Here is a 25,231-nt window from a genome sequence, read left to right as displayed (position 1 = left end):
CCTGCTTCCAGGAATGCAACATGTTTTTCTGACCTCCTTGGGCACCCATACACATGGCATAACACACACACACACACACACACACACACACACACACACACACACACACAGCCATAAATAAAAATGAAAAGAAAATCTGAAAGAATGGAATCAGATAATATGATATCTGACATTTAGCAGGTGACCTATACACGGTAGCTTCTGTTATTCAATCTTTGAACAATATTTTCTGGAGGTCAGATGTTTACCAGACACTCTACTGAGTCTGGGGTGGGAGGGTATAAAGATGGTCAAGACAAGCAAACTGCTCTTAAAGAACAGCACTGCAATCCCTGTCTCTCCTGGATGGAGAAACAGACCTCCAGAATTACAGAGTGATCAACAAGTCACCTCCTCATGAGACTGCCTGTCTTCTCTGATCAGGGTTCCAGGCTGCGAAGACCATACCCCTTGTTTCACTAAAACCTCCGCAAATCAAAGTAGCCCTCCTTCTGCTTGCTTCTTTTAGAAGAAGAATAGAGAGGGGTGAGCAGAGGAGAAAGGGGAGAGGAACCCAGACTTCTAGGAAGGGGGAAGTAGGGACAGTCCTGATCTGACCTCCACCTCATAGCCAGGGATAGAGCATGGCAGCCCTTAGGGAACTCAAGAGGTCATTTACTGCTGAACCTTGGGAGCAGCTAGGGGAATGAATTATGGGTAGAGCCAGAGAAGTTTGAGGTCACCAGCCTAAGGTGGGTTAGAAGGGCAGTGACTGGGCATGAAGAGAAGTGTCAGAATGAAGACCTGGGGTTGAGGGGGGAGTATGAATAAATGTTGAAGGCAGATGAGCAAAAGGTATCCTAACTTCCAATATTCCCTTTTCTCCCATCTACTCATTCAGCTCTTCACCAACACGTACATCTTAAGTACTTGCTATTTTTCTAAGCATTCTGCTAAGAAGACACATGTCACCCAGTGAACTCTGGGTATAGACTTTAGAGCTCCGTATGCTGACCCTAGACTCTTGGCTATTCCCAGAGGGGTCCACAGGATGGACCTGGCCACATAGCTACACATAGCTACACATGACCTGGCCACATAGCTACACATGACCTGTGGAGCCAGGCAGAGGATGGGGAAGGCAGGGCTTTTCCTCTGTAGAACAGGAATCAGTTACTTCCTAAAATGGTATTTAAAATGTGGAGATCAAAGGCCTGCCCTAGAGTCTGGCATATTATAAGCATGTAGGAACTGTTAGTGAATTTAGTGAATGAAAAGCAAACCTGAAGGAATAAAGGCAGAAAGGACTAGCATGATGCCTAAAGGTGACAAGAAAGAATGTGATGGAAAGGGAATCTGGTCAAGGAAGACCCCAATGAGTGAACAGACAGAGTCCCAATCCTACTTCACATTATCACATCCCAAGAGCACTGATTAAAACCATAGATTCCAGGTCCCAACCCTGACCTTTTGAATCAGCAGGCCTGGGGATGTGTAGGATGCTGCGTTTTCTCTTTCTTAGGACCTGTCTGGTATCTGTATTGACTAGTAAGGCATACATCATATTCTGACATTTCTGTGATCGCCTCAGAGAATAGCAACTCCAGAGGGAAACACAGGGTAGAACGGATATAATTACAACATTATGTCAATGCAAAATGATCTGCTGAGCGCAGCTGTGGACAAGAAGGAGCCAGGCAGGGGCAGCCCAGTGGACTGAGAACAGAAGAAAGGGAGAAGAGAAGCTGGTTGTGGGCTAGCACTCAGAAAATGAGGGTCGGGAGAATCTAGCTGGTTCTAGATCATTGTAGAGCATGCATCACGATTTTATGTGGTCTTGTTTCTCTATCAGTGTTCATCAATAATGAAAACAGTGACTGTTCATATCCATTGGGGGAGGGATGAGCTGGGCAGGGACCAGTTCTAAGTGGATGTCAGGTTCTCCTGCAGAGAAGCCCATGTGGGGAGAGACTCTAAGGAGCTAAAAGAAGCCAAGAAAACTCAAGTCAATGACAGAGCTAGCCGTAGTCTTTGGCTCCTTTTCAGTGGTAAATATATGGCAACGTCGAGCATATGAGTTTCCAGAGGGCAACATGTAATCTCTGGAATCCCACTTCCAGAATCTAAATTGCTGCCTTAGCACTTAGCTTAGTTCTTGGCACTTAAAAAATGCTCCCCAGGTGCTGACCCCTCTGATCCGTTCAGCTGATGACAGACACAAGCTGAAGAAGGCATCTTTCTCTCTCTCACCCCCTACCTCACCAACTCAACTCCACGTCAGCCTCCACAAGCTCACCTGGGGTAACAGTGCAAGAGGTCTGGGGAACGAGGGTTCTGATTTCATGTGTTTGAGTCACGTTCGCTGCACATCCACTCTGGGCCAGGGGAAGGAGAGTGTGGAGCACAGCCCAGTCCCAGGCAGCTGGCCTTGCAGGATCTCACCGTGCTCTCCGGCCTGCCCCCCTGAGCCCCTGTTTTCTCCAACAGGAAGAGCCCTATGATCTGGGGTGGGGACTTACACAACACACAGGGCTGCGTGTACCAGTTCTTGCTCAGACTCTTGTTGTAACCTGTGGCTAGCCTCTCCAAGTCCCCATGCCTCTGTTCACCTGTGAAACCAAAGCAAGGCTTTTATGGCTCCTGTCCTAATTGAGATGGACACTTCAGGAGGGCCAGGGCCTGGGAGGGCCACAAAACACCCTGCTTACTAGTGTGAGAATTGCCAGATGGGAATCAAAGCCATGTCACTAAACATACCTTGGACACAGCCAGCCATTCCAGGGCACCGAGAACAAGGGAGACTCGCTCTGATTTTCTCATTAGAAACATGTACTTACTGCATGTGCCTCCAGGTTTCTGCTAAGTGTTTTATAAGGCATTTGAATGAGAACATCAGGAAGGAAAACAAGGAAAAACATTCTAAGGAGTGATCTTAGTTCTCACAATTTTCTATGCCTGAAGCTGTTTTTATCTTCGTTTTATGAGTAAGCTGAACTAAGGAGGCAGATATGCAGCCAAACCAGGACTCAAGGTCTGCTCTGCCTGACGATTCCAAGGAACATGCCTTTAGTCACTCTTGGGGCCTACCTCAGGGGTTGATAGGTCTGGTCACACTGGTTTAGTCAGAAGCCAAAAGGGCGGCTATCTCCTTCATCAGGTCACGACGTAAGCCGTCACATTCTCCACTCATCAGCCTCAAGCCTTCCTGGACATTGCCTGCTGCTCCTGGTGATCACCTCAGATCTAGCCTGTCCTCCCTCTTCTGGGCATGACCGGAGGGAAATGAGAGGCTATCTCCCAGTGCCATCTAGTGGCCACCATGGCCTGTTTGATCTCCCAAAGGCCCCAGTGCTCCAACACTCTGACTCCGAGACTGCCAAGGGCCAGATCAGTTCCCTTTTGATTTGACCATGGTGTGCTTACATCACCTTCAAACACAGACGAGAGTGGAGTTTCAGGCTCTGCTTAAAATGCAGGTGATTTATTTATTTATTTATTTATTTATTTTGGAAAAAAAGTCTCATGTAGCCCATTTGGGCTCAAATGACTTTGAACTTTTGATTATCCAGTATGCATCTCCTGAGTGCTTCCTCGGTTTATGTGGTACTAGAGATTGAATCCAGGGCTTCGTGCATGCCGGGAAGGCACTTTACCAACCAAGCCACATCCTTAACCAGAAGTGAAGACTTTAAAAACTCTCTATAATGTCCCTAATCCTCTGCCTTTTTTTTTTTTTTTTTTTTTTTTTTTTTTTTTTTTTTTTGGTTTTTCAAGACAGGGTTTACTCTGTGTAGTTTTGGTTACCTGTCCTGGAACTCACTCTGTAGACCAGGCTGGCCTTGAACTCACAGAGATCTGCCTGCCTCTGCCTCCTGAGTGCTGGGATCAAAGGTGTGTGCCACCACCGCCCATCTCTACTTTGTTTTTCTGCAGATCCGGGGATTGAACCACATCTCTATGGTGGCTCCTACCATGATAACAGACTGAACCTCTGAAACCATAAGCAAGCCACCCCAATTAAATGTTTTTCTTATAAGAGTTGCTGTAGTCATGGTGTCTCTTCACAGCAATGAAAACCCTAAGAAATACACACAACACAAAATTGAAAATAAATCTCTAAAATTTTTTAAAAATTGAACATGGAGTGTCTAGATGCCTAGGCTCTGGGTTTCTTAGTTCAAGTCCAGAAGAGAAATACCACTGCTTCCCTTTTGAGGCAGCACGGCCATCAGGTAGATGGCAGACAGACCCCTGTACTTGCAGAAGGAGGTTGTAGGCGGAGCAGAACAGGCACCTTCCTAAGATGGCACTGTTCTTGGGTGACCCAAGTTGGGGGCTTCTTTCAAGTCCTCCTCAGTGCCCCATGTTCCACTGGGGAATGATCAGGTGCCTTCTAGGGTGTTCTGATCCTGAAAACAGGTTTCCTGGACATAAGAGTGCATACTTTTGTGGACCTAGGGTCTCCAGAACAAAGGACACTCGTGTGAGAACTGTGATTCATTGGAGAAGCAAAATTTTCAGTGTTGAAATAAACCCATTGCAATGCTGAAAATAAGTTTATCTAAATGTGTTTGCTACGCATGTCCATCAAATGGTAATGGACATGTGTAGGAATGTATCTAAGACCAGAGGTTCTGTAAAAGGAAGATGACAATTTTTTCTAGGGTCTTTAATCTTAAACCTCTGCTTTTACTGACCTGTTATTTTGTGGTCATTGTGCCCTTTCTTGAGCCAGATCCATTGACTATTTCCCATACATCATGTGTTTAGATACTTTCTGTTGCTGTGATATAACATCATGAACCAAGACACCTTATAGACGAAAGCATTTAATTGGGCTTACAGTTTCAGAGGGTTCGAGTCCGTGGCGGCAGAGCAAAAGCATGGTGGCAGGGACAGCTGAGAGCTCTCAGCTCGAAACTGCAAGCAGGAGGCAGAGAACACACGGAGACTGGCAGGAGTCTTTTGAAAACTCAAAGCCTGCCGCCAGCATGACATGCCTTCCCCAACAGGGCCACACCTCCTAATCCTTCCCAATCAGTTCCACCAACTGGAGACCAAGTATTTAAGCATGTGAGCCCATGGGAGCTGTTCTCATTCAAGCTACCATATCATATTAAGAGAAGACAGAGGGATCTCCTTAGTATTTATAACAGCAATAAGAGCAAAATAAAGGGAAGGGGAAGGATGCAAACCTTCAATTGTAGCCTAGTAAATGAATATAATTATGGTGATTCAACTAGAAAATAAAGACCATTTTAGTTAAAAGATTATATTTATTGATATGGGAATATTCATTACTTAATGCCATGTGAAACAACTTCTTTAAAAGTATGTAGAATAAAAAAAAAGAGAAGGCCTAGAAGAATGGCTGAGCAGTTTGGAGTGTTTATTGCTCTTATGGAGGACCTGGGTTCAATTCCCAGCACCCATACGGTGGCTACAAACATTGCAACTCCAATTCCAGGGAACACAGCACCCTTTTCCGACCTTCTAGGGCATCAGGCATACATGGGATGCATAGATAAACATTCAGGCAAAACATTCATACACAAAAAATAAAGTAAATAAATGTAAAATAAATGGAGTTGGGGAGGGGAATGAATATGACCAAAGTGCGCTGTATGAAATTCCCAAAGAATTAAATAAAAATACTTAAAAATAAATAAAAGTGTATAGAATATGATTTATAAGCATATATGGAAGACGACCCCCCCCCCCACACACACACAATGTTACGATGGTTTTTCTTTGGACAAATAAATTCAATATAAGCCCACTGGTGGTGGCACACATTTAATCCCAGCACTCAGGAGGCAGAGGCAGGTGAATCTCTGAGTTTGAGGCCAGCCTGGCCTACATTGGGAGTTCCAGGAGGGCCAAAGCTACACAGAGAAACCCCATCTGGAAAATAACAACAAAACGTTCACTACATATATATATATATATATATTATGTTTTGTTCTTTTCTATATTATATAAACATTTTACAAGAAGCATGAATCATTTTTCTAATAAAAGCTACTAAAATGTTTAAGAAGTATTGATCCCGTGAGTAAGGGAGAAAGCTGAGATTCAGGGAAGTTGACAACCAACTCAATAAAGCCACAGCCTCCCTGTCCAAGAGCAAATGCAGCCCCATCCTTCAGGTTTAGCGGCAGCCCTTTATGTCCTGTCTCCAGCTGCATGAGATACTGGCGAGGAATATGGCAGCAGGGACCCGGGGGAGCTAGGAATCAATTTTAGGTCAGAGGGGACTCACATGCCTCTAATATTGTGTGGATCCCCTATTATCTCTTCAAAGCAATTAAACTATGACCACAACAGCATTACCGGGTTCCTATTATACACTGTGTTCTTGTGGTCTGGCCGCTGCCCAAGGACTGAAGAAGCAGCAGACACAAGTCTGGGGACAGAGTTAAGCTGGCCTTTTCTTTCTAATCCGAGCCCATCTCACGTCTCACCAGTGAAATGCTCTTCTCAGCCCCTTTCTGCACTCGAGAAAGGAAGGAAGTCAGTGCTGGTTGGGTGTGGCCCAGAGGCCTAGCGAACAGAGGTTCTGGGGAATAACACAGCCAGTGGCTTCTAAGGAGGAAGTCTTGAATCTGTCTCCCTTGTCTGCCTCTTGTCACCCTTTATAACCACCCATACTTGTCCTTACTCCTTACCACCTCCACCCCCCTGATCCCCTCGTGGTCTCCTTCCTTTGATCTTAGTGCCAGGGTGTCATCAAGCTCAGTCCAGCAGTTAGGGTAGGGATGGGAGCCCACGAGGTCTAGTGTGCTTCTAGAAGATGAATTTAGATCGAAACGGTGAAAAATAAAGGATGTAATGAAATATTAACAGTCTCTCATCCAGAGAACACCAGGCGGTCCTCGAGAGCCGTTGAACAAGACATTTGTTCTGTTTGGTTATTTCGAGGCAGTCTCGCGTAACTCAGGCCGACTCTAGCTGGGTATGTCTCCAGGGCTGATTTTGAATTCCTTTTGTTTTGCTTTAAATGATTTTGTGTACGTGTCGTACACATGAGTGTGCACTTTCGTATGTGTGAGCTCGGATGCATGCATGCGGTGGAGCATGTGTGTAGGTCAGAGGGCAGGCAGGCTTTGGGTTTGAGAGAGGAGCTCTTGGCTGTCCATACATTGGAGTAGCTAGCTGTCAAGCTCCTGGAGGCTCTCCTGTCTCTACTTCCTGTTTCTGGTGGGGCCTCTGGGGTTACAGATGGCGGTTATGGGGACCCAAACTCAGGTGGTTAGGCTTATATGCAACAGGGTGGTGTTTTTGTGTTTTGTTTTTGGTGCTTTTTTTTTTTTTCTTCTTCTCTGAGCTGTCTCCCCAGTTCTGGCCTAGAACTCCTCATCCCCCTGCCTCCACCTCCCAAGTGCTAGGATTAGAAGCATGCACCACTACACCAATTTTGTTTTTTTGAGATAGGACCTCACTCTGCATACAAGGACGGCCTCAAACCAAAGGTGATCTTTTGCCCCGACTCCCCGAAAAGCTGGGGTTACAAGAGGGTACCCCACCGGGTAACAGTTTGCTTTTTAGGCTAGCCTTTAAACACACATCCATTACAAAAGACACACCCCCATTACGCTCTATCTCTGAGTCACTGGAAACCCCGAGTTTTCCCTCCCTAATCCCAGCCCTCCCCCTAGTCTCCCGGGGGAAGTCACAGATCTGTGTATTTGACGTCACTGCTCAGGCCTATAAAGAAGGGGGAAACATCCTACCGAAGACCTTACTGTGCTTTCTTCCCCAGACCTGTGCTTTGGAAAGAGTCTATCTGACCTTGACCTAAGATGTGAGCCAGAAAGAGGAACAGTAGTGTTCCGAGGGAAAGGAGGTGCCTTGATGTGTAAACGCTGGTCACTTCGGAGCTCAAACTAGAGAGTTTACTCTGCAAACAAAGTATATTGAAAGAATAAGGCCTGGCTGTGGAATCAGCCCTGCGATAGAACACAAATAACCACAGCCTCTTCACTGCACAGCAGGAGAGAAATTGAAGCATTCTCTTGGAGTTGGGGTAAGTCACAAGCCGTCTTGGGCGGAATGCGTAGGGTGTAAATCTTTGTTACCTGTGGGACCTAAATCTTTCGCAAAACGTATAAGGACATCAGTGGACGTGAATAGAAGTTTCTAGAACCTAGTCCCCCAAACAGCACAGTCTTAAGCAAGAGAGGACAGTGAATGCATATTTATTAATCAGTTAGCATCTGAAGCTAATGGGATGTTGCCGGTGAACTAGTTTCCCAGGCAAGATAGACTCTGTGGGATCATCGGCTTCCCAGAATTATGCGGCTTTTCCTAAGGTGACTGAGTTCTCCACGGGCCAAGACGAGGAGGGTGACAAGCATGGAGCTGGGCATTACCCTACTTGCCGTGATACAATCCACACATCTTGGTGCCCCAGGCCAGTCTGCTCTCAACCAGCTCTTGGGGAAAGAATCTCAGGACTCAGATCTGAAAAAAAAAAAAAAAAAAAAATATATATATATATATATATATATATATATATATATATATATATATATTCCCATCCTACTTCATCCCAGGACCAGTAGAGCTGGTGATCTGGGCTTGGATGAGATGTTGTGATAGAAATTCTTAGCCTATTAATGTTGCCAAGTCTCAAGATACCTTTCTGTAATCGCTATGTCTGGCTGAAATTTCCCTTTGAACTGATATGGTAAAGTTGGGACAAGCACACAGTGTCCCCTGGGGGGCAGGGTGTAGAATGGCTGAGGCAGCAGCATTAAAGCTTTTAGTTGAGAAGCCTTCTCACAGCCATGCTCTCCTTAACAATACTCCTTTGTCCCTCCTCAGACTGACTGAGCTCCCCGTATCCTGGCAAAGGGAGGCACAGAGGGGAGGGAAGTGATCAGCTTAGAGTTTGGTTTTTAATCTCCAGGGCGGAGATTCTGCTCAGTGTGGCCAGCGTCTGGATTGGCTGGATCAGAAAGGACCGCAGCAGAATAGGGGTGGAATTCCGTGTGTGTGTGTGTGTGTGTGTGTGTGTGTGTGTGTGTGTGTGTGTGTGGTGTGGTGTGTAATGGAGCTCTCCCCATGATTCCTACATGTTCTAGTCAACTCTCTTCTCAGTTAAACCCACACCTAGATGTCTGAAGTGATGTGGTTTCGATGTGTGTTCGTATTCTCGTTTCATGTTTTCCCCTTTTATATCTTATTTTATTTATTGATTTGAGGCCAGGTTTTACTCAAGGCTGGCCTCAAACTTGCTATATAGTCAAGGATAACTTGAATTTTTCCTCTTGTGCCCCCTGTTGTAGAATATTATCTTAAGGTGTGTTACTTTTGTTTATGTTGCATTTGTTTAGCTCTGTGAAGCTGTGTTACTATGCGTGTCTAAAACACCTGATGGCCTAATAAAGAGCTGAATGGCCAATAGCAAGGCAGGAGAAAAGATGGGCAGGACTGGAAGACAGAGAGAATATATAGAGGGAGAAATCTGGGAGTAAAGAAAGAAGAGCAAGAGGGATCAAGGAGAAGTACAACAGGGGCCAGCCACCCAGCCACCCAGCCACCCAGCCACCCAGCCACCCAGCCACCCAGCCAGCCACAGAGTAAGAAAGAAAGAAACAGAAAAAGGAAAAAACCCAGAGGCAAAAGACAGATGGGTTAATTTAAGAAAAACTGACAAGAAACAAGCCAAGCTAAGGTCGGTCATGTATAATTAAGAATAAGCCTCCATGTGTGATTTATTTGAGAGCTGAGTGGTGGGCTCCCCAAAAGAATAAAAGAGTAAAAACAAAACAAAATAAAAACCAACAACACCTCCACCTCCTAGAGTGCAGGGATTTCACAGGCTGAGGTTACAGGCATGTCCCACCACTCCCAGTTTATGTGGTGCTGGGGATCAAACCCAGGACTTTGTGCATGCCAGGCCAGCACCCCACACACTGAGCTACACCTCTAGCTCATTGCTTTCATTTCTTTAGCTTTGACCCTGTACTCCCTTAATTTTAATGCTAGCCTTTTGAGCCTGCACTAATTTTCAGGGTTGTGACTAATGTTTTGTTGTTGTTTTTTTAAACTTTCTTTTTATTTATTCTTTGTGTCTTTCACATCATTACATCTCAATCCCATTCTTTCCCCCATCCCGTCACATCTGCCCTCTGGCCTTGCAACCTCCCCTCAAAATAAAATAAAATAAAATTCAAGAGGAAAAAAAAGGAAAACTAAATCTCATCATGGAAGCTGTAGTGTGACACAGTGAGTCACACAGTAAACCCTTTTGTCCATACATCTTTACTTGCAAGTGTTCATTGCGAAGAGTTATTGGTCTGGTTCGAGGCCTCCGGTTTCTGCTACACTATCGATGCTGGGCCTTCACTGGGAGTTGCCCTGTATCATGGAGATCCGAAGCTTTGGGTCTGCAGGACTGGCCTCTTCACATGCTCCAGCACATCATAGATGGGGTGGATGTTGAGGTGGACCAACTCATAACCCTGGTTCTGGGCCTGGGTAGTTGCAGGATTGGTCAGCCTGTCATCTCTCCCCTATCCTCACCACCAGAGTGAGCTCTGCAGCATTGCCCTGGCTAGTTCACCCTTTGCAGAGATGAGCAAGGGGTGGGGGCGGGGACGGGGGCGGGCAGTTTTCCTGCTTTCCCACGTTCAAGGTAGGCTCTCCCACACCTACACTATCAGGGCCAGTTCTACTGTGTTGCCCAGGTGAGGTTCAGGGTTCCACTCTCCCGAGTGCTGCAGCTGGTAAGGGGAAGGGTCAGTTCCCTCACCCACCACAGGTGGTAGGGGCAAGGGGGGAAGGGCATCTTTCCCTCACCCTCACCATCACATTGCAGATAAGGGGGGTTTGGGTCAGCTCTCCCACTCTCACACCCTGAGGGCCAGCTCGTTCTCACCTCTGCCAACAGGGTCAACTCTACTGTGCTGCCCAGGTGAGGGGAAGAGCCGCTTTCCTGAGTGCTACAGCTAGAGGGAGGGTCAGCTCCCTCGTTTGTCACGGGCAGTGGGGCAAGGGTAATGGGGGGGCATCCTTCCCTCACCCACGCCTCTGCATGACAGAGGAGTAGTAAGGACAGCTCTCCCATGATCACAACTTTAGGGCTGGCTCACTCATACCTCCACCAACAGGGTCAGCTCTACCATGATGCCCAGGCAAGGTGCAGGGCCTGTTCTCCCACGTGCTGCAGCTGATGAGGGGCAGGGGCAGCTCTCCTGCTCTTATGACCTCAGGGGCCGCTTTCCCACTTGCCTCAGGCATAGGGGGTGGGAGGAGGGGGGAGGGGAGGGCATCTCTCCCCCACCCATGCCACCATATGGCAGATGAGGGGTGGGGCCAGATCTCTCATGCTCACATTCTCAGGCCATGTCACCCCTCCGCCCTCATCAACAGGGTCAGTATGGATGTGCTGCCCAGATGATGTGCAGGGCTCAAATTCCTGAGTGTTGCAGCTGGTAAAGGGGAGGATCTGCTCCATCACTGGCTGGAGGCAGCAGGAGCAGGGGGCGGGGCATCTTTCCCTGGCTCCCACCACAACACTGCAGATGAGGGAGGTGATACCAGCCATGCCCCTCTCACACACCCTTAGGGCTGGCTCACCACACCCCTGCCTACAGGGTCAACTCTACTGTGGTACTCAGGCAAGGCGAGGGCCCATTCTCCTGAGAGCTGAAGCTGGTGAGGGGTTGGGTCAGGTCCCCCACTTGCTGCAGGTGGAGAGGACGAGGGAGGCGTCTTTCCCTCACCACATGGCAGGCACAACCTGCTTTCCCATCCGAACAGCCTCAGGGCCAAGTGTAGGACCCTCTGTCCTGAGTGCTTCAGCTGGTGAGGGACAGGACCAGCTCTCCTAAATGGCGCAGCCCATGAGGGGGCGGGGCCAACTCTGTACAGCCCTATCCTCTTGGCCTTTGGTGGTATCAGGAGCCAGGAACATCAATACAGACCACGGCTACATCAAGGCCATGAATCCAGATGTGGGCCTTGGCGGCAGCCCAGGCTCAAACATCATCATGGCCCTGGGTGGCAGTCAAGTCACACATGTCAACCCAATCCTTACCATTTTCACCTTTTCAGATATGCCTCTGTCCTCAGGACATGAACCATTCTCCCCCAGCCCACCCCCACCCACCCCCGCTGCCACCCCCATATTACACCATACATTTGCGCACCATAATAGTGCCTGTCTGCTCCCTCCTCAGAGCCCTGATTAATGTTTTAATGCTTTATGGATAATTCACATTAGCAGAGAATCATAGGTTTTTTATTTTCAGGCTCAAGGCGCACAGTTCTTATCCACTGCATTTTCTTTCTATTAATAGAAAGGAAGGAAGGAAAGGAGAGAGGGAGTGAGAGGGGAAGGGAGGAAGGGAGGGAGGGAGGGAGGGAGGGAGGGAGGGAGGGAGGGAGGAAGGAAGGAAGGAAGGAAGGAAGGAAGGAAGGAAGGAAGGAAGGAAGGAAGGAAGGAAGAGGACATGACTTCTAAACATCTGAGGTAGCCAGGGGTGAGGGTATACCTGTAATCAACCCCAGTACTCTAGAGACTGAGGTAGGGAGGTTGTGAGTTTGAGGCCAGCCTGGGCTACGTAGTGAGATGTTGTCCAAGGGTTGGGGGAGGAATATACCTCCAAAGTATATTATTTTGATATAATGCATTATTTTGAAAGATGCATTATTTTTGAGCTCTGTGAAAGTGTACATTCCTGTCCCTACAGTCACCATGATCATGTCCCCAGAGCCTAACACTTTTTATCTGGCCATGGATTTCTCTTTTCAATCCTCTGATACTTTATAAACATTCGATGACTCCCTGACTGACATTTTGCATTGGCTTCTCCTGTAGAAATCCACTCATACCTGAGCATAAGGAGGGTGAAGCCCACACATCTGTCTTTGGAATGTAATTTATGAACTTCCCTAATAAAAATGATGAGCTCTGGCTGATAGTGTCACCCAGCTCTATGCCAACTTCCGCAAGACGAACGATATTGGTCATCAACGACGTCAGAGCTTCCTGCTGCCTGCTTTGAGACTTAACCAGTTCTCCCTTCTTCTCTGGTAACTGAGAGCCCCATGAAGAACAGGGATGAGATGCCACTACACACCTGATAGAAAGGCCTGAATCAAGAGCACTCAAAACTCCTAATGCTACTGTGAGTGCGAAGGGAGTCTCTTCATTTTTGGTAGGAATACAGAATGGTATGGCCAGGTTACAGGGCGGTTTGGAGACTTCTCAGACCATACTCTCACTGTGTGATCCAGCCCTTCAGATCCTTGGTCTTCGCCCAAAGCAGCTGAAAAAAGTATGCCCATACCCAAACCCACACATCATTTCTTTCGCCTTTGTTCTTATGTATTTATTCATTCTGAGTGTCTCACTCTGTCACTCTGGTTGGTCTGAACTTGCTATGTAGACCAGGCTAGACTAACTCACAGAGATCCTCCTGTTTCTGTCTTCCAAGTGCTGGGATCAAAGACAGGTGCCACCATGCCTGACCCCTCATATGTCTGTCTTTGTTTGTGTTACATTTATTTATTTATTTATTTATTTATTTATTTATTTATTTGGGGGCACATATGTGGAGGTCAGAGGACGGCTTGTGTGAATGAACTCTTTTCCTGCACCATGTGGATCCCACATGTAACAGGCACGTCTACCTGCTGAGCCATTTCACTGACACACACACACACACACACCGTTTTCCCTCTGGAGTACTGGGACCTGTACCACCACACTCAGATTGTCGTCACGGTGTTGCGGATTAGGCTTGCTCATTTGAAGCACATGCCTACAGCCCCAGCCCTAATAACCTTGTTCCTAATGACCAAAAGGTGGAAACCACAAGGATGTCCTTTTAGTAGGAGAGTGGATAAGCAAACTGTGTATACACTGGCAATAGAATATTATCTAGTGTTTAAAAATACAGTATCAGGAATGATGTGTAATACCTAATATTTACTTTAAAAACTATATAGGGGGAGTTTGTGGGTGTATAAATGAAGTAAGACTTGCCACAATGAAGCTAGGGTATGGAATATTTAAATTCCTATGCCAAAAATGTACTACCAAACCATAGGACAGTATGGAGAAGATGTAAATACATATTACTAAGTGGAAGAAGCCTATTTGAAAAGACTATATAAAGTATGGTTCCAAATATATGAAATTATGGAGAAGGCAAGACTTTGGAGGCAATGAAAAGATTTGTGGTCACCAGGGGCCTAGCGGCAAAGGTAAGCACAGAGGATTTCTGTGGCAGTGAAAATATTCTGTATCATATGCTACGCTGCTAGGCACACATCCTTACTTATCTGAACCCCTGAAATGTGTAAGTGAACCCTCATGTGAACTATGAACTTTAGTAATAAAAACGAGCTGAGGTAGTGTCTTAGTGACTGTTCTATTGCTGTGAAGAGACACCACGACCAAGGCAGTCTATCAAAGAAAACATTTAGTTGGGAGCTTGCTTACAGCTTAAGGTGAGTCCATGACTGTCATGGAGGGAAACATGGTGTCAGGCAGGCATTTCTCTGAAGCTGAGAGCTTCATCCTGATCTGTAGGCAGGAGGCAGAGAGAGGCTTTTAAACTTCAAAGCCCACCCCCAGTGACACACCTCCTTCATCAAGCCACGCCTCCTCACCCTTCCTAAAACAGTCCACCGGACTGAGAACGAAACTTAAATATGTGAACCTATGGGGGCTGTTCTTATTCAAACCACCACAGGCAGATTGTGGTAGATGTGCCATCCTGGTGGAAAGATGTGGTTGTGGGTGGCGTTAGGCTTGGGCTGTCTTGGGATATATAGAAAAACCTCTGTAACGTCTGCTCTGTTTTGCTGTAAACCAGAAAACACTTCCAAAACGTAAACTTTAAGGCTGGGAGTACAGTTCCATGGCTCCATGCTTGTCTAGGGTGGGAGGCCTTACGTTCAATCCCCAATGCAGAGGGTTGTGGGAGAGCTCAGAGTGGTTGTGCACACCCGTAATCCTAGGTACTCAAGGCACCAAGGCAGGAGGATTACTTGAGTTCTGGAGAAGTCGGACTAGACAATGCAAGACTCTCACTTAAAACCAAACAACAATGATAAAATTGAATTCTGTTCCTAACCACTGTGCCAGAGCTACCTTTAGCTCTCTAAGCTGCAGCCAAAGGAGAAGTGGGTAAGTTAAGGGGCCCCTCATACATTGGCTCACACAAAGCATCCAGGAAGCAACTGGTTACAAAAACCGTATGAGAGAGTGCGCCCTCTACTGGAGGGGTGAAGAAACGTCATCGTGACAGGCCTGGTATGATGGAGCTGGGAGAAATTAGAAAGGAATCACAGACTCTTCCTGCAGGGCCTGGTGTGAGAAATTCCTCTAATCGTCTAACCAGATCTGGGCTTCCAGAACACAGCCCTCGGTGCTTTGCAGAAGGCAAAAGAGACCTCTCTGGCGAGGCTTTTTAAAGACACTAACCTGTCTGCTATCCAAGCCAAACATGTAGCCCCTGTACCAGAAGACATCCCTCCCTAAGGCTGGGTCCGTTGTGGGGAGGGGGGAAATCTCATTCTGAAAACAAGTTTTCCCTTTTCCTCCTGTTATTGGTAGTTATCAACATTAGGTTTTCTTCTTAAACTTTCAATCAAAAGGTAACTAAGTATATGGCTGTAAAGGGAAAAATAGGGGACAGAAATCATCTATTGGTAGTTTTTCCCCCCTCATTCATTTTTGTGTAAATGTTTAACACAAATGCAGGATGTAAAAATGTTAATGCAAGTCAATGTTTCTGTGAACAAGGTTCCAGAATTTTAATAAACCTGATAAAATTATAAATAAACCTGATAAAATTTTCTAGACAATGCCAGTACTTGGATTTGTAAAGAAAAAAAACAAAAACAAAATAAAATTTCTTATTGATGGCAACTAAATGGTATTTGTAGCAGATTCCATCTGTTCACTATACCTTTCTGAGTTGTCCTACAGGCAAGCACATGATTTTCTAAATTGTATGTGCATGTGCTGTGTGTGTGTGTGTGTGTGTGTGTGTGTGTGTGTGAGTGTGTGTGTGTATATGTATGTATATGCATGTGCTGTGTGTGAGTGTGTGTGTGTGTGTGTATGTGTGTATGTGCATGTGCTGTGTGTGAGTGTGTGTGTGTGTGTGAGTGTGTGTGTGTGTATGTGTGTATGTGCATGTGCTGTGTGTGTGTGTGTGGGGGGGGTGCTCCTGCCACTGAGTGTGTATGGAGGTTGAAGGACAACTGGCGGGAGTCTGTTTCCTCCTACCACGTGGGTCTCAGGGGTCAAGTTTGGTGGCAAATGCCTTTGCCCACTGAGCCATCTCTCCGGCCCTCAAGTACATGTTTTGTTTTTTGTTTTCTTTTTATTGTCAGTCTTCTGTACCGTCCCTGTAATTTTGCTACTAAGATACAGTAAACTACAGAATTAATTAAGTTAATAAAACAGAGATAAAGTAGAAATGAAGGAATGGGGAGGGGAGAAAGGGAGGAAAGAAAGAGGTAAAAGAAAGGAAACGGACACGAACTGCCTGCCGGGTGGCAGTGGCGTTCACCTTTAATCTCAGCACTCTGGAGAGAGAGGCTGGTGCGTCTCTGAGTTCGAGGCCAGCCTGGGCTACAGCGTGAGTTCTGGGACAGCCAGAGCTACACAGAGAAACCCTGTGTCAGAAAACAACAAGAAGACAGCATTAATTTAGAGGGCACGAGGTCAGGAGTAACTCGGGAATAAAGCTGCTTGCTTGCCTTCTCAAGGATGTTCGCCGTCTGGAATCTGCTCAGCAGCTAGCTAGCTGCCTTTCCCTTCATGTTGGTAACAGACTTCCGACTTCCGTCTCACCGCTTACCTCTCACCTACAATGGCTGATACTCCGGAGGACCCTGCTGGGACTTTCCATGGCCAAGAGGAAAAGTGTGTCTGACCTAACACAGGAAAACTGTGAAGAGAAACAATAAAAGGTTGGAATCTAGTGTTTGTGGCCGCAGAAGCCTTGAAGAGGTAGATCTCAGTTACTTCTCATGGGCTTCACTCCCCAGACTGGCCTAGTCTGAACTGCATGCACACAAGTGACTTCACCTTTTATTTTATTTTATTTTATTTTATTTTTGAGGCGATATCAGTCATTGACCAGGAGCTCATCAAGCGGGCTAGGCTGCCTGTCCAGTGATTCCCATCGATCCACCTGGCTACATCTTCCCAGCATAGGGATGATAAACCCATGACATCATTGCCCAGTGCTTGTTTTTTCCTTTCCTTTCCTTTCCTTTCCTTTCCTTTCCTTTCCTTTCCTTTCCTTTCCTTTCCTTTCCTTTCCTTTCCTTTCCTTTCCTTTCCTCTCCTCTCCTCTCCTCTCCTCTCCTCTCCTCTCCTCTCCTCTCCTCTCCTCTCTTCTCTTCTTTCTTTCTCTCTCTCTCTCTCTCTCTCTCTCTCTCTCTCTCTCTCTCTCGGAGGGCGGCTCAAACGCAGCTTTTCATGTTTGCAAGGCAATCATTTCACCAACTGAACACTCTCTCTGGCTTCTTATCAGAATTCTTGCAAACTTTAAAACAAAACAAAACAAAACAAAACTGTAAACCCAGACATGGTGGCACATGCCATTAATCCCAGCACTTGGAAAGCAGAGGCAGGAGGATCTCTGTGAGTCTTACTTAGGTCAGCCTGGTCTACATGATGAATTCTAAACCAGGCAGGGCTACACAATGAGACCCTGCCTCAAACAAATAAAAATTTTTAAAAATGAAGTGTACACACTGACATGTATGCTGACATACATGTAGATGTCAAAGGTCAATTCTGTGGACTTAGTTTTCTCCTTTTAGCTTTACGTGGGTTCCAGGGATCAAGCTCAGGTCCTCAGGCTTTCGTGGCAGGCCTTTGCCACCGAGTCATTGTGGCAAGCTTTTTTTTTTTTTTTTTTTAAATCAACAATCCCTTCTATCTGTGAACCTCCCCATCACCTATGTATCATCCTAATATTTATTATTTTTAGATTTATGATATCTATAAACTTCACATGGTGGCATACATCTGTAATCCTAACACTTTAGAGGTGGAGGTAGAAAATCAGAATTTCAAGGTTATCTCCAGCTACACAGCAAGCTCCAGGCCAACCTGACCTATGTGAGACCCTAGTCAAAGAATCTTAAATGATACAGCGTCATAGTCCTTAGCCTCTTTGGATATCCTTTCTTTCCTTTTTGAAGAAAACTTTGCTAGTTGGAAGTGGTAGCTCATGCCTATAATCTCAGCATGGGGGAAGTTGAGGCAAGAGGTATGTCATGAGTTCAAAGCCAGACTAGGCAACAGAGTGAGACTCTATCTCAGAAAGAGTTCCTTTTTGGGGGCCTGGGGTGTTGCACAGACTCCCATTTTTAAATGCCAGCACGTTACCTTGACTCTCACCAAGAGCAATATACTCCTCTCTCTCTCTCTCTCTCTCTCTCTCTCTCTCTCTCTCTCTCTCTCTCTCTCTCTCTCTCTGTCTCTCCTTGTTTTTCCATAAAGCCCATCCGAATACGGTGTTCTTTCTGCTCTGCCTCACTTCTTTCTTATCACAGCGTCTTCAACAGACTGCATTGTGGTCCTTTCCTGGTCTCTAGTTTCTGTGCCCAGACTCTTTCTTATCTGGCTACAGGCCAGTCTCCACAGAAATTATTCTCTTGAGCCATATCTTTCCTGACTCATGGTCAAAGAGCAACCCCAGGGAACTAGTCCTCTCTAACAGGCACAAAGAGATCTTTCTGAATCCCCTCAAAAGTCACCAAGAACATCCCTTATGCTGGAGACGAGAGTAAGCCCTTTGTGGATGGTTTGCTTTATAAGAAGAGCAGAAATCCCATGACCTTCAGAAAATATGCCCAAGAACTTAGTTTGTGCAATACATTTTTAAGGCTACATAGATACTGTCTCAGTTAGGATTATTATTGCTGCAATGAAACACCATGACCAAAAAGCAAGTTGGGTAGGAAAGGGTTTATTTGGATTACACTTCCGTAGTGATGTGCATCAGTAAAGGAAGTCAGGACAGGAACATAAGCAGGGCAGGAACCTGGAGGCAGGAGCTGATGCAGAGGCCGTGGAGGAGAGCTGCTTACTGACTTGCTTCCTCTGACTTGCTCAGACTTTCTTATAGAACCAGGAATACCAGTCCAGGGATAGCACCACCCACGATGGGCTGAGCCCTCCCTCACCAATCACTAATTAAGAAAATGGCCTTACAGCAAGCTGGATCTTATAGAGGCATTTTCTCAGTTGAGATTCCTTCCTTTCAGATAACTTTAGCTTGTGTGTCAAGTTGACATTAAGACTAGCCAGCACAGATATGTAAGGCATTTTTATTCTTTCATCATGGGGTAGAAAAGAGGTGTAAAGGTAACTTTTGACTGTGGCGGGGACTTTCCATGACGGTGTTATTGGTGCTATTAGGTACTTTGTGCCTGGCACCACACAAGGCACCTTTTTACATATCATCTTACTCACGTGACATCCTAGAGTAGGTATCGTCGCCCTGTTCACTTTGCAGATGAGGAAATAGGCTGAGAGAAATGAGCTAGCTGCCTTAAGACATCCAACTAGGATGTGGAGTTTGAATTCAAATCCAGGCCTGCAGTGCTGCAAAAATCCCAATTAAGACCCCTCCCCCGTTTTTATGTGTGTGCGTGTGGTGTGCATGTATGCATGCATTTTTGTGGGTAAACCTGTGTGCCTATGCACGCGGAGGTCCCAGGTGGATTTCAGGAACCCTTCTCTTCCACTTCATGCATTGAGGCAAGGTCTTTCAACCAAACTTAGAGCTACTGATATGGCTAGTCTTGCCTGCCAGCTTATTTTAAAGATCCTCTGTCTTTGACTTCTTGGGCAAGTTCCCATGCCCATCCAATGTTTATGTGAGATGTCTGGGGATCCAAACTCTGGTCCTCAGGCTTGCATGGCAAGTACAGTCATAGCCCTGGACCCAAGGGGTGTGTGTGTGTGTGTGTGTGTGTGTGTGTGTGTGTGTGTGTGTACACACACACAGGACAGAACTGTGAGTGCAAAATATATGCCTATGTGGCCCACCACACTGCTCCATTGGCTTTTGAAGACAAGGAGGGAAAAGGGACTGGCATTCTTGGGCTGTATGAGTGTGGGGTCTTGGTCTCGCTCAGGGCCCCTCTACCTTTAATGCATACTTGAGGCATACAGCCATGATTTTATGGAGCTTACCTTCATCTGGGGCCACTCTCCCAGCTCCCTGCCATGACACTACCTGAAGGTCTCACTCTTTGGGAGGAAAGCCTGGGGACCCACTCACTGCTGTGGATGCTATTTATAGGTTCCCTGCTGCAGCAGACTGCTCTGTCCTGGGTATGACTGATTTGACTTCTCATCTCAGTGCAGGTGGAAAAGGCCTTGGTTAGGGTGTTGTTTTGAGACCCGAATTTGAGTCATATTCTCCTCTTACGGGCAGTGTAACCTTGACAAAGTTACACAGATTTTATTTCCCCATTTATGTAATGAGAGAGAGAAAGAAATAGCTGCCCTGCCCAAGGAGAGGTCAGCTGTGTAAACTGTCGTTAAGAGGAAACGATCCCTTTTAAAGAAAGGAGGAAACTCCCATGGGAATGGTGACCCAAGATGGCACGGTGCTCAGCCCGTGTCTCTGTTTCTGACTCTTCCTGTGCGTTTTTTTGCCGCTGGCATATTGTTCCAGACGAAGGATAGAAATATTAATATTACATGAAAATGTTTCCTTTGACCTCAAAGTTTATTTTTTGCATCCATTTTTGTAAAGGAAAAAAAATGCATTTTGTGGGCCCTTAAAAACATTGCTGGCACTAGGTACCTCCTGTGCCTCCTGGACCTGATACCTAAGTTGCCGGGAATTCAGGATGCTGCCCGTAGCTCTTCATACCTCCCTCTATGCAGTGCTGCCCTCCAGAGCCCAGCAGAGAGCCACGCTGCTGCCAAACACAGAGAGAGGTCTAGGAGACTTTGGTCCATGGCAAGAGGGGCAGAGGATGCCCACCCACTCCCATCAGCTCAACCTTGCTGCTAGGTTTTCTGAGGTCTGTCAGGGGGCGCAGTCTTATGTCTTTCTGACAAGGTCCAGGGTCTAGCCCGCATGAGTGCTTGTAATCCTTCTCCCTGTCTTACCCACAACAGAAAACGATTCCTGTTATTGGAAGGCTACTATATGCTAAGGACTCCACATGCATTATGTCATTGAATTATTGCATCATAGTCGTAAGGTAGGTAGGTGATGGTGTCTCTACTACACAGAGGATAATGAAGGTCAAAGTTCTTATCAGTGGCATCGCATGGCTATGTACTTCCTCTACTGGTTTGAGGAGCCCAAGATAATGCCTATCATTCCTATTTGAACTCCAATGCTTCCTTCATGGTATGAGATGGAATCCAGGTCCTTGCACGTTCTAGGCATGCTCTACTACAGAGCTGCATCCTCAGCCCCAGTGCAGTTTCTTACAGAAGAATAGATTGTCCAGGTCAAGAACAGAGGATGTATGGTGATGGCTTAAAGCCCCTGGTCTACACTGCCCACTCCAGTTTAGAGATGTTGTTCATCTTTGTATACCCTGGCTAGGGACACAGACTGATGGAAGCTCTAAGGTCTCATCAGGCAATCAAGCAGAGACATGGGATCCAATTAGGTTCAGAAAGTAGAAAGCAGCCTGGCTTCTTGTCTTGAGTGGGGCAAGCCTTGTGTTGGCTTGGACTTCTGAGACCTCTTTGGTTATCCGGCACATTATAAAAAAAGGGGTAAACGGAGCTGGAGAGTTGGCTCTGCAATTAAGAACATTTGTTGCTCTTGCAGAGGACCCAGGTTAGGTTCCCAGCACCCACGTGGTGGCTCACAACAGCCTGTAACCCAGTGCCAGGGGTCCCAATGTTCTTTTCTGGCCTCCGAGAGCACTAGGCACGAATGTGGCATGCATTTATGCAGGCAAATGCTCAAATGCATAACTGTTTGTTTGTTGGTTTGTTTGTTTTTCAAGGCAGGGTTTCTCTGTGTAGTCTTGGCTGTCCTGGAACTCACTCTGTAGACCATGCTGGCCTCAAACCCATAGAGATCTGCTTGCTTCTGCCTGTCAGGTGCTGGGATTAAAGGCCTATGCCCACCACCGCCTGGATAATTTTTTTTAAGGCAGTGAGTGATACACTTTCTTTGGTCATTGGGATGGATATTCTTGGTTGTCAAGTTAACAGCATCTAGAGTTAACTAAAAACTCAAGCAGCTGGCACACCTGTGAGGGATTTTTCTTGATTGGATCATTTGAGGTGAGAAGACCCTCCCTAAATAAAACTGGGCCATACCTTCTCATGGCAGCCCATGTAAAGGACATGGAAGAAAGAAGCTTTTTGCTTTTTGCCTGTTTGCCCGCCCCCCTTCTCACTGTCAATTTTATCTACTCTGCTGCTGAAGCATTCCTTCACTGCTGTTGGAACCTACTTCTGTGGGATTCCAATGTATGTTGAAGACCAAGCGAGACATCCAGCTTCCTGGACCGAACAACTGCTGGATTCTCGGACCTGTCTGTTGGGAGAAAGCCATTTCTGGACTAGCTGGACCACAGCTCTTGTGAACCACTCCAATAAATCCCATATTTTTTTTTCTATCAGTTCTGTTCCTCTAGAGAACCCTAACTAATACAGTTGTGCCTCTCTCTCCCTAAATGTCCCCCTCCCTTCTGGGTTCATTTGTGTGTGCAGGGGCATGTGCGAGGCCCACGCGTGCACACAAATGAATGCCCACTGGAAGTTGAATCTTAGGCCTCCAGGAGGCTGAACACTTGCTCTTCTACTGAGCTACAGTCTCAGCCTAGAGAAGCAACCGTCAAACCCTCAGATCAGGCCTAGGCACTCATAGGCTGTGGGAGAATTGTGGAAGACTGCTCCCGGGTATTTTGAAAAAGGACATCCCTCCACTCCCATGTTAACCTGTAATCCTAGCATCGGGCTGGTGGAGGTTAGGAGGACGGGCAGTTCAAGATCAGAGCTGGCTAAAAAAAAAGAAAACAAAACCTCCCCATGTGGCATTATAGACTTTCAAGATTGTCGGTTCCCCTCGCCTGAAGTGCCAGGACTCAGGGTTGGTGTGGAACGGGAAATTCATTCCGGTTTCCTGCAGGGCCCACGACTAGTTGAGAGGCCTATCTGACTTTGACTTCACGGAGCTGACGTTCTGTATTCCGAATCGCCAGGGATTTTACCCTGACATCTGTTGTTTTGCACCTCCTAAGAGGACCTCAGAAAGAACATAGTCCATTTAATCTTTACGAACCAAATCGTGGACCTTGGAGGTTCAGGCCTTGATTGAGGCAAATTCTAGTTTTTCACAAGCTTCAGTTTCTGCATCTTAGAAATGAGAAGAGTAACAACGATGGTGATGATGAGGATTAAAAACCAAACAATCCGACCTGGTCTGGCTGCTTCAATGATTAACTCGCATGGAACATAATATGGGCACACAGTGGGTGTGCAACACCGTGTGAAGTGTGGACCTCTGGCAACCTGAGCCTTCCTGATAAGCAGAGTGAATGTTGTGCAAGCGACTCCTTACAACTCCTACAAATCGGGAGGTGACCCTCACCCCACACCTGGAATGCAGAAGTGGCCTGGGCAGGGAGGGCCAAGGAATCTTCACCGCAGCCACCTGAGCCACCTGGGCTGCGAAGTGGGGGAGTCCTGGCAGGGCGGACTGGAGGCTGAGGATGGGTGGCGGGAGGCGGCTGGGTCGGCGGGGGCAGCGGGCCGGGCGGACACTCGGGCGCGGAAGGAGTTAAACAGGGCCGGGGGCAGAGCGCCTGTCAGACGCGAGCATGTGCAGTTTGCGCCGCATCCGTACTATGGGTGAGTGCCGCCGTCGCCGCCTGGGGCTGGGTTCCTTGGGGCAGCAGCCGCTGCAGCTCCCCGGGCCCCCGCGCCGCCCCGGCGGCCGCGGACACTCGATGCGGGAATAGTCGCAGGAGGGCGGGCGGGCGGCGTGGGGGAGGCTTGGCGGGTCACCCGGCGCGGGGGGAGCCCGAGCGCCGGGCGTGGGGGCGGGGAGCAGGCGGCGCAGGAGAGCGCCCCGAGTCCCGGCGCGGGAGGAGGAGCGGGAGCCAGCCCGAGAGACCGCGCTCCTGGCCGCACCTGCGTCGGGCAGACGGTCGCCCGGCCCTGCCCTGCCTTGCCCTACCCTCGTCCCCGGCCCCGCACCGGTAGGTGCCCGCGATGTCCGCAGAGAGGCCTTTCCGCCGCGGAGAGAGGTGCCTGAGCGGGGCGGGCAGCGCCGAGCGCGGGGGCGCGGGTGATGGGGCGGTGATGGGGAAGACCTGGCGACCCCGTGTAGGGACACTACCGGATCCCGCTTCTTCTTTGCTTTCGGTTTCGAAGCGGCTGCTGGGGCTGGAGAGCGAGCCGCAGATTAGATGGTGTGTCTGAGCTTGGATTCCCTGCGGGGGATGGGCGCACAGGGGGGCGTGTTGGCGAAAGGGGTGAACACTGGCAACTTTCCCTGCCTGAAACAAAGGGGTGCCGGGTTGAGGCGAGGGTGAGAGATCCCGCGGAGGATCTCAGACCTCTGAAGGTTGACACCTCCCCCCACCCAGTGGAGTGCACCCCGAGGCCCTCTGGAAAGGACAGAGGGGGGCGCCAGACTGGATGGAAGCTGGAGAGCCAGGTCTTGGGAGTGGGAACCACAGACTCAGGTCCTGACTTTGCTGGTCAAAAGGACCCTATTGCCTTCTCTTCTGTGTGCATGAAAGAACTGGGTGATGGTGGGTTGCACTTTTGGCATTCTTTTTCAGGTGGGTGCCTAGGTCAGTGCCCAGCCAGTTCTTCATCTGCATTCATCATCTCTGTTTCCTGGTGGCAAATGGAGGGCTGGGATGGGGAGCCATTTAGCCCTGTTTCTGGCAAGGCCAGGGAGGTATTGGAGTCTTTCCCAGGTGTCTTCTTTTCTCCCTTTCTATGACCAGTCAGAAACTGACCGGTTTCCCTTCTTCCGCTCACCGTTTCTCCTTTCTTCCCTGGGGTTTCTCAGGAGGTGGATGTATGATCGCCTCAGGCACAGAGTTTGGTGTCAGGCTGTTCTGACACTGGTTAGACTTTCACTGGAGGACTCTTGGAAGCTGCATACCAGTGTAACCTTGGGGCTCTGCTCATCCATTATCTCTGCACCCCTATAACAAACGATCTTCCCACTGAGGTCCCCAGGAAGCCTAAATCTCCACCACCACCCCATCCCCACGCCGTCCCCCGAACCCCACTCCCCGCCGCGTACCA

At 47.7% G+C, this 25,231-nt stretch overlaps 1 protein-coding gene across 9 annotated transcripts in view; it reads left to right on the top strand.

The window, feature by feature from the left end:
• The first annotated feature begins 7,680 nt into the window (after positions 1–7,680).
• The window catches only part of Tmem229b (transmembrane protein 229B), a 61,485-nt gene continuing 43,934 nt past the window's right edge, over positions 7,681–25,231 (top strand). Inside the window, exon 1 of one of the 9 annotated variants that reach the window (XM_076550931.1) lies at positions 7,681–8,005. The gene's annotated coding sequence lies outside the window, so the exon portion shown is untranslated. Of the gene's footprint in view, positions 8,006–23,538; positions 23,816–23,967; positions 24,214–25,231 lie in introns of those variants that run through there. The other 8 variants (XM_042260841.2, XM_076550927.1, XM_076550921.1 and 5 more) reach the window with 8 other exon arrangements.

Source organism: Peromyscus maniculatus, chromosome 14 (genome assembly GCF_049852395.1).
Source record: "Peromyscus maniculatus bairdii isolate BWxNUB_F1_BW_parent chromosome 14, HU_Pman_BW_mat_3.1, whole genome shotgun sequence".
NCBI classification, from domain to species: Eukaryota; Metazoa; Chordata; class Mammalia; order Rodentia; family Cricetidae; genus Peromyscus; species Peromyscus maniculatus.
The sequence above is the reverse complement of the archived record's forward strand: the minus strand, read 5'-3'. Positions and strand labels throughout refer to the sequence as shown.